The 13,465-nt window shown below is 37.3% G+C and overlaps 1 non-coding gene across 1 annotated transcript; it reads right to left on the bottom strand.

Annotated features, from left to right (window-relative positions):
• Positions 1-490: 490 nt before the first annotated feature.
• LOC131181765 (small nucleolar RNA R71) lies at positions 491-597 on the bottom strand. The gene has a single exon (XR_009150244.1). It is a non-coding gene; the product is annotated as a small nucleolar RNA R71 (small nucleolar RNA).
• Between the last annotated feature and the right edge of the window lie 12,868 nt (positions 598-13,465).

The following is a 13,465-nucleotide window of genomic DNA, read 5'->3' as shown; positions in this document are numbered from 1 at the left end:
AGAAAATTTGGACTGTGATCCGGAGATAGACAAAACTCTGAAAGCCATTAGGAGGGAAAGGAAACATCAAGAGCATGATCAAGGAGATCCTGAAATTCCAGCCATGGCCGATAATAATAACAGACCAAGATTCTTGAGAGATTACGGAGCTCCATCTGTCCAAGGATTTCAGCGCAGTGTCACTAAACCCACAGTGGAAGCCAACAAATTTGAATTAAAACCAGTATGGCTCCAAGTGATTCAACCAACCCAGTTTGTAGGTTCACCAACAGAAGACCCATACTACCACCTCCAGTGCTTTCTTGCCCTATGTGACACATTCAAGATGAATGAAGTGTCTGATCAAGCAATAAGACTCAGAGCATTCCCATTCTCCCTTCGGCACAGAGCAAGGAAGTGGTTACTTTCTCAATTGGCTGGAACGTTCACCACTTGAGAAAACCTCTCTCAAGCTTTTCTAGCAAGGTATTTTCCACCTGCAAAGACTGTAAAACTGAGGCTTGAGCTCAACACCTTCAGACAAAAGGAAGGAGAATCACTTTATGAAGCATGGGAAAGATATAAAGACCTGCAGAGGGAATGTCCACACCATGGCATAGAAGATTGGCTATTAGTGCAAAATTTCTATAATGGATTACTACCCTCTGCAAGGAGCATAGTTGATTTAGCTGCAGAGGGTGATCTAATGGAGAAAACAGTGACACAAGCACTTAAACTTCTAAAAAGGGTTGCATACCATAATTATGAGTGGTCAAATGAAAGAGAAAATGCAAAGAGAACTCCAGGGGTCCTGGAAGTAGATGCCCTAAACATGATAAATACTCAATTTGATCAGCTCACAAAGAGACTCAAAAGAATGTAAGCCAACGCAGTTGGTACAAACAGTCAACATGAGGACAGCTATGGAGGAGGATACATGAGTTCAGAATACTGTAATTTCAATGAACCCTCCACAGAACAGATGAACTATGTGAATAATGGAGGAAACTTCAACCAGAGGTAGCCCAACAATCCATATTCAAATACTTACAACCCTGGATGGAGGAACCACACAAATTTCTCATGGTCCAATCAGCAGAACCAGCTAATGAACAAGCAACAAGGGTACAAACCCCCAGTACCCCCTGGATTTCAAAACAGAGGTCAAAAATTTGCACAACTATCACTACCTCTCCAACCTCAACAACCTGAACTGAAAATGACCATGGAAACCATGATGGAAGGATTCCTAGCAGTTCAACAACAACAAAATGAATTGATTAAATAGCTGACTTCCAGAGTGGACCAATTTGCTACTTATAAGAAGATGCTAGAGAATCAAATCGCTCAGCAAGCAAGTTCTTCAAGTAAGGCTGCTAGCAAACTGCCTAGCCAACTAGAAATTAACCCAAGGGAGCATTGTAAGGTAGTTACACAGAGGAGTGGGAGAACTCTAGTACAACCAGAGGTAGAACCGACAGAGGAAACCATAGAAAAATCTAAAGGCCAAGCAGAGAAAAAGGAGGAAGAAGCTAAGAAAGATCAGGAAGAGGAAGCAAGGAAGATAAAGAAATTACCAGAGCCATACCAACCTCCTCTACCTTTTCCTCAGAGATTTCAGAAAGCCAAATTGGACAAGCAGTTTGGGAAGTTTTTAGAGGTTTTACAAAAACTTTACATGTCACTCCTTACCCTTCCGTAAGGCATAACATGATCCCGTAGTATACCTAATGAATTACCAAACTTCGTCTACTGATAATCCATTAAATACACTACAAGGGATTTTAAACCTTTTCTTATTTCTTTTTATAGTGGTGATCACTTTTGACAGGTGTTAAATTTTTTTTAACTGAAGTGAAATCAAATAACAAATCTGAAGTATCAATAATTTTTGTAAAAATTTCTGCAGAGTGCCGTCTGTATTTCCAATATATTTGTTCAATCTCAAACTCCAATATGGCTCAACTCAAATCAGTGTCCTCAACACAGTTCAAACTCAATTCAATATCATTTTCAGTAATTCCAAAGATAAAGTGCAAAATAAATGAGTATTTCAAAAGCCAAAATAAAAGAATTGTAATACAACATTTTGACAGGCCAATATAATTTATAACTTTATTTTATAACTGCTCAAGACCAAATACAATATATATATATGCAGTTCACATACATTACAATAATATTTACAAGGAGTGTCACACCTTACCCCTTTGTAAGGCATAACATGATCCCGTAGAATACCTAATGAACTACCGAACTTCACCTACCGATAACTCATTAAGTACCCCACAAGGGATTTTAAACAATTTTCTTACTTTTGACAAGTGGTGAGCATTTTCTAATAGGTATTTAAAACATATGATTAAAAGTAAATCTAATTAATATTTTTGGTCCATTTTAGTTTTCCGCAAATTTTATAAAAATTTTGACAGAGTTCTATCTGTATTTTGAGAAACCAGTTCTTCAAATACCTGTAAAAAGCACTTCTAAAAGTTTTTCTCAACCACTACTTCGATTTCACAATCATTTCAATAAATTTCTCAAGTTCAAAATTCAATACTCCTCAGCATACTAGCAATACATTTCATTTAAATTAAATAAAATAGTTGTACTCATATTTCATTAGAGACAACACAATTTATGTACATTCTTACAAAATTTACATCAAAAGAAGTACAAACTAAACTTTATTACAAACTTCATACAAATTTTTGTACAAGCTGCTCAAGACCCATTTGCACGTCCATACATTTATATGCAATACATACATGAAAAGAAATATTTACAATTAGGGTATAAATTATACCCGAAGACTTTAAGCTGATAGCTCCTCACACCTCAGCAGCTAAGTCTGCTGCTCGTCTAGTCTCTGTATCTGCGACAGCAATAGAAGCCATCGCTGAGTACTAGGACTCAGTGGTGCACAACATACTAAAATAATCTTTATGCAGAATATAAATCACATTTATTCAAAAATTTAACTAAACATGAGCATTAAACACAAAACACAAATTATGAAATTTTAATGCAAACTAAGTTCATTTCGAAGAATCAAAACACATTTCATAAAATCCACAGTTAGATCATGCCATTCGAAACAAATAGAATCTCAATAGCCAGAGGCTAAAGAGAAATCACATCACAAGGCTAGCTAGCTCAAATATATGGATATCCATTCACATCCTCTTCTACTGGCACACCTCAACACTTCTCCAGAGAAGGAATCAAAATTTGAAACTAATTACCTCCACTAGTCGTGCTAGTGAGGTGTTCAAATATATGGTCATGGCACTGTGGTTTCAAAACTTATCTTAACAATTTGCTAAACATTTTCATTTCAAATATACACAATTTAAATCAAAACATCATAAATAAGGTCACAATACTTTCAACAATTCAAAGCAACAGTAAAATGCATATTTCATTCATTTAATCAATGAATTTTTAAAGTATAGTGATGTTGTGCACAAACCTCAAGCGAGTCGCCTCTTGGCCTTGACTCGGTTCCTCGGGTTTTTTTCCTGGTATTCTTTTCAACTGAAACACACAATTTTATAATGTTTCAGTATTAGAACTTAACATAAATCCCAAAATAAATTTAGCTTCACATTTACCTAGTTCTAACGTGTTAAATGCGACGTTCTAGAAATTTTTATGTTTCGGGTTACTATTCACTACACTATTCAAGTCAAATAATTGAATTTCTAAGGCTTAATAGGCATGGGAACTCCAACTTCACCCACATACCACATTTTGGTCACTAAACTTGTTGGTTTTGGTTGTTTACTCAAATCCTAAGTCTTTTAGGCAAATTTGGTAAATTTCAGTTTTGGAGTCTTAAGTTGCACTGCTCCATTGGTCACTTTATTGTTGGAATTTGGCAAAACTTTCTTCATAGAAAATGTTCCCCATTGTCTTAAGTTTATTCTCCTTTTTGAATCACCCCAATTGGAGTTTTGTAGCTCAAGTTATAGCCAAAATACAGTTACTATTCACGTGCACTGTTCATACTGCAAATTTTGGTTCTAGCAGATTTTTGATCCAACTTCGTTCAATAATTTGATCAAGTTAAGTCCGTAATTTGGTCTAATTTCCTTTATATGAAATGTTCTACTATGTCTTAGGTTTCCATCGGTTCAAGATTCACCTAAATCGGAGTTTTCTAGAGAGAGTTATAGCCATTGAAACTTTACTGTTTAAATGGCAATTCTGCAGTTTTGCAGGTTCAATAACTCAACTTTGCTCAATAGTTTGATTAGGTTAATGGCATAATTTGGGTTGATGTTCTTCATGAAAGTTTTAGATCTATATCTTATCTAATTACTGGTAAAATTTTAGGTCATTTTGACCTTCCTAGCTCGAGTTATGACCAAATGAACAATTACTGTTCATTTGGTCAGTTTGTGCTGTGGCAGACTGCTCTTAACCAACTTTGGTCAATTGGTTCACTAGGTTTTGGTCAGTTTTTGGGCATGGTTCCTTAACGAAAATTGTGTCATTTTATGTCTATTTTCATCCCCAATTGGTGACATATCAATTGGACTTGTAAAATTTCCGTTTTGGTCCTTCAAAGTTGGCTTGGTCATGTTGCCGGCAGCATGACCATTTACCCTACGAATTTGACTTTCATTCTAACAATTCCCACACATCTCCTTTGGTCATTATTGACCGTTTTTTACTTCACAATAGGTCAAAGTCATTATTTATGCATTTCTCCAAAATTTGCCTTAAAACCCTAGGCCTCCAAACCCTAATCTCACTACTTAATTACCATTAGCAATTTTAAAGTTCCAATCTATAATCATTCAACTAATTAAGACTTTTAAACTCATTCTAATGCATCAAACCATACAATTTATGTTCCTTTTTCAAGCTGGCCGAAATTCAGCAATGGTCCTTCCCCCATATTTTTATTTCATTTCATAAATTCTAAGCTCATTTCCACCATTACACATGCATTTAAAATGGAAAAATAACAAGTTAACATACTAACCTCAACTATAATGCCAATTCTTCAATTTCTCTCCTCCTTTCTTCTTTCTTTCTTGTTCTTAAGTTGAGATTGCAAGGTCTAGTAAAGTTTTTAGGGGATTTATTAAGGTTGAGTGGAGGAATTAAACCTTAAATGCAAGCTTTAATGGAGAATTTTCATGGAGGAAGTGTGGAGATGGTGGGGCGGCAACCAAGGGAGAAGAAGAGTGATTTTTCTAATTTTTTTTTCTTTTGTTTTCTTTTATTTATTTTGCTATGGAAGACCATAAAAATCTAATTTAATAAATAATTTAATTGATTTATTTTATGACATCATGCATGAGGTCATGCATGATGTCATCACCTTTTTACTTTTTCATTTTTCTTTTTTTTTTCTTTTTTTTTTCTATTAGTTCTTTAATTTAATTCTCGATTTCGAAATTTTCTTTTCTCTGATTTTATTTGACAGCTAGGTCAGGAGTCAGCTCTCGAGGTCAATTGACCAAATTGCCCCTCGCCGGTTCATCCCGGTTTGCAAATAATTCCATATTTCTTCCGGTTCCCTGACCTAGTTATTTGACTGGCTCAACAGTTCTTTTTCGTGATTTTCTCTTTTCCACTGTGTTCAGAAGGGTCCTAAGGACCGCAACGTCATATTTTTCGGTTTGAAATTTGAGTTTAAATCGACTTCGCAGTTGTTCCTGAGGAGGTCACCCATCGCTGTGACTCTCGGCTCGTTTAACCTCTTATGTTCTGTTTTTCTTATTTATACTTAACTAATTCAACATTACTAATTATTTGTGTTTATGGTTTCTCTAGTTGTCTTAAGTATGGTTCTAATCTCCTTAATTGTCCGGACCAACACCGGTCACCGGAACAGTGAAATATACCAGGCTATACAAATAGGGGTGTTACAAGGAGGTGGTATACTCAATATACCCGACAAAATCCGAAAGTGAAGTCACAAGCAGCCTACTCTACTGCTTTATCTGTTTGTCTACTTGCGATAGCAATGAAAAAGCTATCGCTGAGTAAAATTTACTCAGTGGTGCACAATAACAATTTAAAATGCGGTATATAAAACATTTATTGACAATTTACAATTCAAATAATTCACAATTTCATGTCACAATTTTCAAAGCTCATATAACATAAATTTGATCTAAAATTTAATAACACAATGTTGCTAATCAATAACACAACTTAAGTCATGACACAAAATTTTCCAAACATGTTGTGTTGTACACCACGACAAGGCATACTCACCCCACTAATCGAAATCAATGAGGGAGGTGGCTAGCTAGATAATGAGCACTCATCCAATCTCAACCTCAAATTGGCAAGCCAGAGAGGGAGGAACATAGTCAATCTCAACCCCATAAATGGAGGAGGAACACAATGATATTGCCACGCCAAGTGTGAATCCAAAACCAAATTCAAATCATATTGTTCAAACATTTCATGCAAAGCACTAAGCATTTTACATTCCAAATTTTCATTTGTAAAATAGGCAACATAACATTTCTCAAAGCTATAATAAGCACAAATTGTTCACCATACATATTCAAATAAAATTTTCAAGTAGCAAACAAGAAGTCAAAAATTATTGTGCACAAACCTGATTTGAGTCGCCTCTAGGCCTTGACTCAATGTCCCTTATACTTCTCAATATCCTTTTCAACTGAAACACACAATTTAAAGTGTTTCAGTGCTCATTTAAATTATTTCTAATCATAAGGTTCCATAATTAAATTTTATTGATACTATTCCTTTCATTAGTCAACCTATAATGTTGACCTTTAATGCACACTAGGTGAATTAATTTTAATGTTACCAATATGTCATATTTTATAGTCCTTTAGTGTTGGCATATGTTACCAATTTCATTTTAAAACTTATTGCATTTTATTGCAATTTTTCAGTTTTGATGCACTACTTTGACCTTGCTAATTGACTTATTTTCCTTTGTTTCTGGGTTTTGGTCAAAAGAACAATATTGTAGGTTTATATCTTAGTAACATTTTGGCATTGATTTCAGGTCATTCTGAGTTGTATAGACCAAGATATTGTGACACCCCTTACCCATCTACAGTGTAGCCGAGCAAGTTATGCCACTCAGTGTGCCGGAGCACCAATCTATGTTTCTATTACAATTTATCCCTTTTTGATTTATTTATTTTCAATTTTGATAAATTTGAATTTATCCGCAAATTTTATAGAAAATCCGGTAGAGTGCTGACTGTAAATTGGAAAAACAGTTCTGCTGAACCTGTTTAAAAACACTTCCAAAATAATTTCCAAATCCAAACTCCATTATACACATTCAAGTCAATCTCAAAAATCTCAATCTCAAATCACAATACTATTTTCAAAACCTTTCTGTTCACTTCGTCACTTGAAGCATATTCATAAATAATTCTCAACATTTCATTTATCAACATACATTATGCAGAAAATCTCAATAATATGAAATTTCATATATTTACATTAATACACAATTACAAGAGTTTATAGTTATAATCCAAACTAATACAAAATGCAAAAATACAAAAGGGCCACCTATAGTCCTAATGTCCTACCATATGCAGTACAGATGTGAGGTGACTCTGGCCCCCGGATGCAGCTCTGAAGACTCACCCCGTCTGATGTCTGCTGGGCTTCTTGGCTAGGTCTCCAGTATCTGCGCGTGGCAAAAGCAACGCGCTAAGCAATTCTGCTTAGTGGTGACAATATAAAATAAAATAAAATAGAATAAAATAATTATGCAGAATGTATAATTTCATTTTTGGGTAGACTTGATTTATGATATTATTTGCTGTATTATTCACTTAAAATTTGGTAAGGTTTATTATTATTGCCCGAGTAACCCATACTAGTTGACTGGACTGGATAAACGGGTAAACTGGCATTAGGTACTAAGTACCTCGGACCATCACACCATCGGTCACATTGTGTCTCCTGTTGTGTAACAGAACAGCTAATAAGCTGTAATAATTAGCGGGGTTAAAACCCAAGTGTAATAATTCAAATAACATAGCCAAAGGCTATTTTGTCACAGAATGGCATGGGAAGCTATGAAACACAGAATGGCATGAAACCATATGCAGTATTGCTAACAGAACCCTATTGGCATGCCAAGCTATCCAAACCAATCTTGTCAGGTATACTAGGGCTATCCAAACCAATCTTGTCAGGTATATGTGTCAACATTGGGTTGGTTGGGAAAACTTTAATGACATCAATATGATTTCATAATGCCATTTTCTTTCATTTTCTCTCCATTTCTTGTCTAATTAATTTCAATTAAATTTTTAACAACATTTAATCATATTTTATGTTATATAAATTATTTATTTAACTGGACAAGTTGGCCAAAAATCATCTCTGAAGACGAAATGACCAAAATGCCCTCCGTTTGGCATTACGGGCCAAAATTGTCTGTACTGATTGAAAAATTTTTCTAAGCATTTCCTTGGCATTCTAATACCATAAGAACCTCAACAACCCTTCTCTGGAGTCCTAAAAACTATTTTATAATTTTTCCTATTTTTTTTTTCTTATCAATATTTGAGTTAATTTTTTTTTTTGTTCCATACTTTAGTTTAAATATTTTTTCGAATGTTCTAGCTGTCCGGACCGACACTGGTCACCAGAACAGTAGACTGTACGGACTAGCTAAAATGAGGATGTTACAACTCTTCTCTTCTAATAAAAATTTCGTCCTCGAAATTTACCTGATGCAAACAGTTGAGGGAACTGTTTCCTTATTATCTCTTCACTTTCCCAAGTTGCCTCTTCAGTGTTGTGGTGCCTCCAAAGCACTTTCACCAGTGGAATTTGTTTATTTCTCAGTTCCTTCACTTCCTGAGCTAGGATCGGATAAGTTCTTCTGTATATGTCAAGTCCGGTTGGATTTCAATATCTTCTATGGAAATGACATGTGAAGGGTCTGAGCGATATCTTCTCAGCATGGAAACATGGAATACATTATGAATTTTATCCAATTCTGGTGGTAAAGCTAGCCGATAGGCCACTGGTCCCACACGTTCAATGACTTCATATGGGCCAATGAACCTAGGGCTTAACTTACCCTTTCTTCCAAACCTCAGTACTTTCTTCCATAGTGAGACTTTGAGAACCACTTTTATCGCCCACTGCATACTCTATCTCTTTTCTCTTCAGGTCGGCATAAGACTTCTGTCTCTCTGAGGCAATCTTCAGGTTAGCTTTGATTATCTTCACTTTTTTCTCAGTCTGTTTCACCAGGTCTGGTCCTACCAGCTTCTTTTCACCCAATTCAGTCCAACACACTGGGGTTCTACATTTCCTCCCATACAGTGCTTCATACGAAGCCATTTGCATGCTAGCTTGGTAGCTATTGTTATATGCGAATTCTGCTAGTGGGAGGTATCTATCCCAACTCCCCTCAAACTCAATGACACAACTCCTTAGCATATCCTCCAGGATCTATCACATAATTCACATTGTTTATCATTTCAATTTATTAATTGCAAAAATTCAATTAGTTCTTGGGTTTACCTGGATTACTCGTTCTGACTGTCCATCCGTGTGGGGATGAAAAGCCATGCTAAAGCGGAGTTGTGTGCCCAAGGCTTCTTACAACTTTTTCTAGAATCTCGATGTAAACCTTGGGTCTTGGTCAGATATGATGGAAAGTGGTATTCCATGCAGTCTAACTATCTCACTGATATACAATTCTGCTAGTTTCTCCAGTGAGTAGTCAGTCCTAATTGGCAGAAAATGTGCTGACTTTGTCAATCTATCCACTATCACCCATACTGCATCATGCTTCCTTTGGGTGAGAGGTAGACCACTAACAAAATCCATAGTGACTCGATCCCATTTCCATTTAGGTATGCTTATAGGCTGTAGCAATCATGATGGAACTTGATGTTCTGCTTTAACTTGCTGACATGTCAAACATTTAGTCACATAGTCAGCTATATCCCTCTTCATACCAGGCCACCAATAATGAGGCTTCAAATCATTATACATTTTCATGCTTCTCAGGTGCATAGCATAAACACTAGTGTGTGCTTCTTTCAGAATACTAGTCTTCAATGCCCCATCATCTGGTACACACACTCTTCCTCTGTAATACAGACACTCATCTGCTTTCACCTCATACTCAGTTTCCTTTCCCTCTGGAATTTTACCCACAATGGCCATTAATTTTTCATCTGCCCTCTGCCCATCTTGTATCTGCTGTAGCAGGGTTGGCCTCACTTGCAACTCAGCCAAAATAGCTCCATCTTGAGGTAAGGACAGACAGGCATTTAGTGATCTTAAAGATGTGATGGACTTCCTGCTTAAAGCATCAGCAACAACATTTGCCTTCCTAGGATGATAATCTATCACACAATCATAGTCCTTTAGGAACTCAATCCATCGCCTCTATCTAAGATTGAGCTCCTTTTGGGTTGGCAAATATTTTAGACTCTTGTGGTCTGTATAGATATAGCATTTTTCACCATATAAATAATGCCTCCAGGTCATGAGTAGGGTAGTTCTGTTCATGTGGCCTTAACTGCCTGGAAGCATAGGCTACCACTTTCCCCTCTTGCATCAATACACACCCTAGCCCATTATGCGAGGCATCACTGTAGACCACAAAGTCTTTCCCCGACACTGACTGTGTTAACACTGGTGCTTCTGTCAACATAGCCTTTAGCCTCTCAAAACTGGCTTAACACTTATCGTTCCAGCCAAATTTCACATTATTGTGCAACAACTTAGTCATTGGAGCAGCTATAAGAGAGAATCCCTTCACGAATCTTCTGTAATACCCAGCTAGCCCCAAGAAACTTCTGACCTCAGTTGTATTTCTGGGAGGCTTCCATTCCATCACTGCTTCTATCTTTTTGAGATCCACTCTAATCCCTTCTGCTGATACTATGTGTCCAAGGAAGGAGATTTCACTCATCCAAAAGTCGCATTTGGACAACTTAGCATACAGCTTCTCTTCTCGCAGGGTTTGCAGAACAATCCTCAAATGTTCATCATGTTCTTCCTTGGTCTTGGAATACACTAGAATATCATCAATGAAGACCACTACAAACCGATCTAAGTATAGATGGAAGATACGGTTCATAAGGTCCATAAATGCTGCTGGTGCATTTGTCAAACCAAACGGCATCACTAAAAATTCATAGTGTCCATACCGGGTTCTGAATGCAGTTTTTCACACATTTGCATCCTTTACCCTCAACTGATGATACCCTGATATGAGATCAATTTTTGAAAATACACCGACTACCTTCAACTGATCAAACAGATCGTCAATTCTGGGCAACGGATATTTATTTTTCACAGTTACTTTGTTCAACTGCCAGTAATCAATACACAATCTCAAGGTTCCATCCTTCTTCTTCACAAATAGCACCGGAGCTCCCCATGGTGACAAACTGGGGCGTATGAACCCCTTATCCAGCAACTCTTGCAACTGAGTTTTCAACTCCCTCAATTCAGTGGGTGCCATCCTATAAGGAGCAATAGAAATGGGTGTTGCACCCGGCATTACCTCAATAGCAAACTCGACTTCCCTTTCTGGTGGTAAACCAGGCAACTCTTTAGGAAATACATCTAGGAAGTCTCTTACTATGGGTATATTACACAGGTTTGGCTTAGCTTGCCTAGTATCAACTATATGTGCTAGGTAAGCTTCACAGCCTTTTCTCATCAATCTTCTTGCAACTGTGGCTGAGATAACATTGGACAGGAAATCTATCATTTCACCCACAACAGTGATCTCATTACCCTCAGTAGTTTTTAGAGAAATCCTCTTCAATTTGCAATCAACTATTGCTTGATGACGTGATAACCAGTCCATACCCAAAATCACGTAAAACTCATGAAAGGGCAGGTCTGCCGAGAATTCATACCCTTGAATCCTCAACGGGCAACCTTTATACACTTTATTCACTATCACACTGTGGCCTAGTGGATTTGTGACCAGAATGTCTTGATCACTCTCCTCTACTGGAACTCCCCTCTCTATGGGTAGTGTGATGCAAATGTAGGAATGAGTGGATCCTGGATCTACCAATGCATGTATAGAAGTGTTGTAGAGGGAAAACGTACCCCTGATGACATCCGGGGCATCTTGCTCCTCCTGAGCTCTGATGGCATAGGCCCTGACTGGTATTCTAGTGTCTGGCCTCTCAGCTGACTCTGATGCAGGCCTCAGTGATGGACCAGCTACCTCAGGTTTACCAGGCTTCCTACCCCTTTATGATGCAGGAGCAGGTTTATCAATTTGTGTTGGAGCAACTGTAGTAGTCCTCTTTGGACAATTCTTGATCTGATGTTCTATCGATCCACACCGTAAGCATGCACCGATCACTCGCTAACATTCCCCCTTATGCCACTTCTAACAGTACTGACAAGTAGAAGATGCAGGGGCTGGTCCCCTAAATATCGTCCCTGGAGAGCTACCCATTGTTGGTGTGACACCCCTTACCCGTGTACAGTATACCCGAGTAAGTAATGCCACCTGGTGTACCGGCACACTCTAATATTCCTCAATTAATTTAGACAATGCTTTTGCATATAATTTATGAAATACAATTTATTTAAACCATTTATCAAAAGTATCATTCATTTAAGGTTCTGAAAGTTTTAAAGAAAATCCGGCGGAGTACCGGCTAAAAATGGAGAAAACCGTTCTTCGGAACCTGTTAAAACACTTCCAATATACAATTTCATTCATTCTCAACTCCAATATCATCACAAAACTCAATATCAAGATATCAATAATTTTTCTTTGTGTTTCAACACCCTTTTCATTTCTCAACATCCATTTCTCATATACAAGCAATAAATACATGCTCAAATCTTGCATTCATAGTCATAACTTTCATTATTTACATAAACATCAAAATATATTACATGAGTTCAAATACATATGAGAAAATACAAATCTGCGACAAAATATCAAAATGACGAAATGACACCTAGTGCCCTACCGATGCACTGCAGGTAGTGAGGTGACACGGACAGCGAAGCGTCGGATAGACTCACCCGATGCGTGGTCTACTGGGCTCACGATCGGGATCTCCAGTACCTACGCGTGGCAAAAGCAACGCGCTAAGCAATAATGCTTAGTGGTGCAATAATATAATAGAAGAAAATAGCAAGAAAATAAATGTGTATACAATGTGTATGCTTTCTTTATTTGATCTTGGTATATTCATTAATTCGTTAACTTTGTTCACTTTTATTCATTTGGTTGCCCCAAGTAACCTACACTAGACGACTGGACTGGATAACGGGTAAACTGGCACTGAGTACCTAGTACCTCGGGCCGTCACACCATCGGTCACATATGCATCTCCCGGTAACGAGTCAGAATAATGTCGAGCACAAGGCCAAGTCTCAATGCAAAGTCGAATGGCTAAAAGCCATGAAATCACGAATGGCATTTTTGCCATGTGCGATCGCTAATCGAACCCTATTGGCATTCCAAACTATCCAAACCAATCTTGTTAGGTATACT

Source organism: Hevea brasiliensis, chromosome 7 (genome assembly GCF_030052815.1).
Source record: "Hevea brasiliensis isolate MT/VB/25A 57/8 chromosome 7, ASM3005281v1, whole genome shotgun sequence".
NCBI classification, from domain to species: Eukaryota; Viridiplantae; Streptophyta; class Magnoliopsida; order Malpighiales; family Euphorbiaceae; genus Hevea; species Hevea brasiliensis.
Note: the sequence above shows the minus strand (reverse complement) of the source record. Positions and strands in the feature narration are given on the sequence as shown.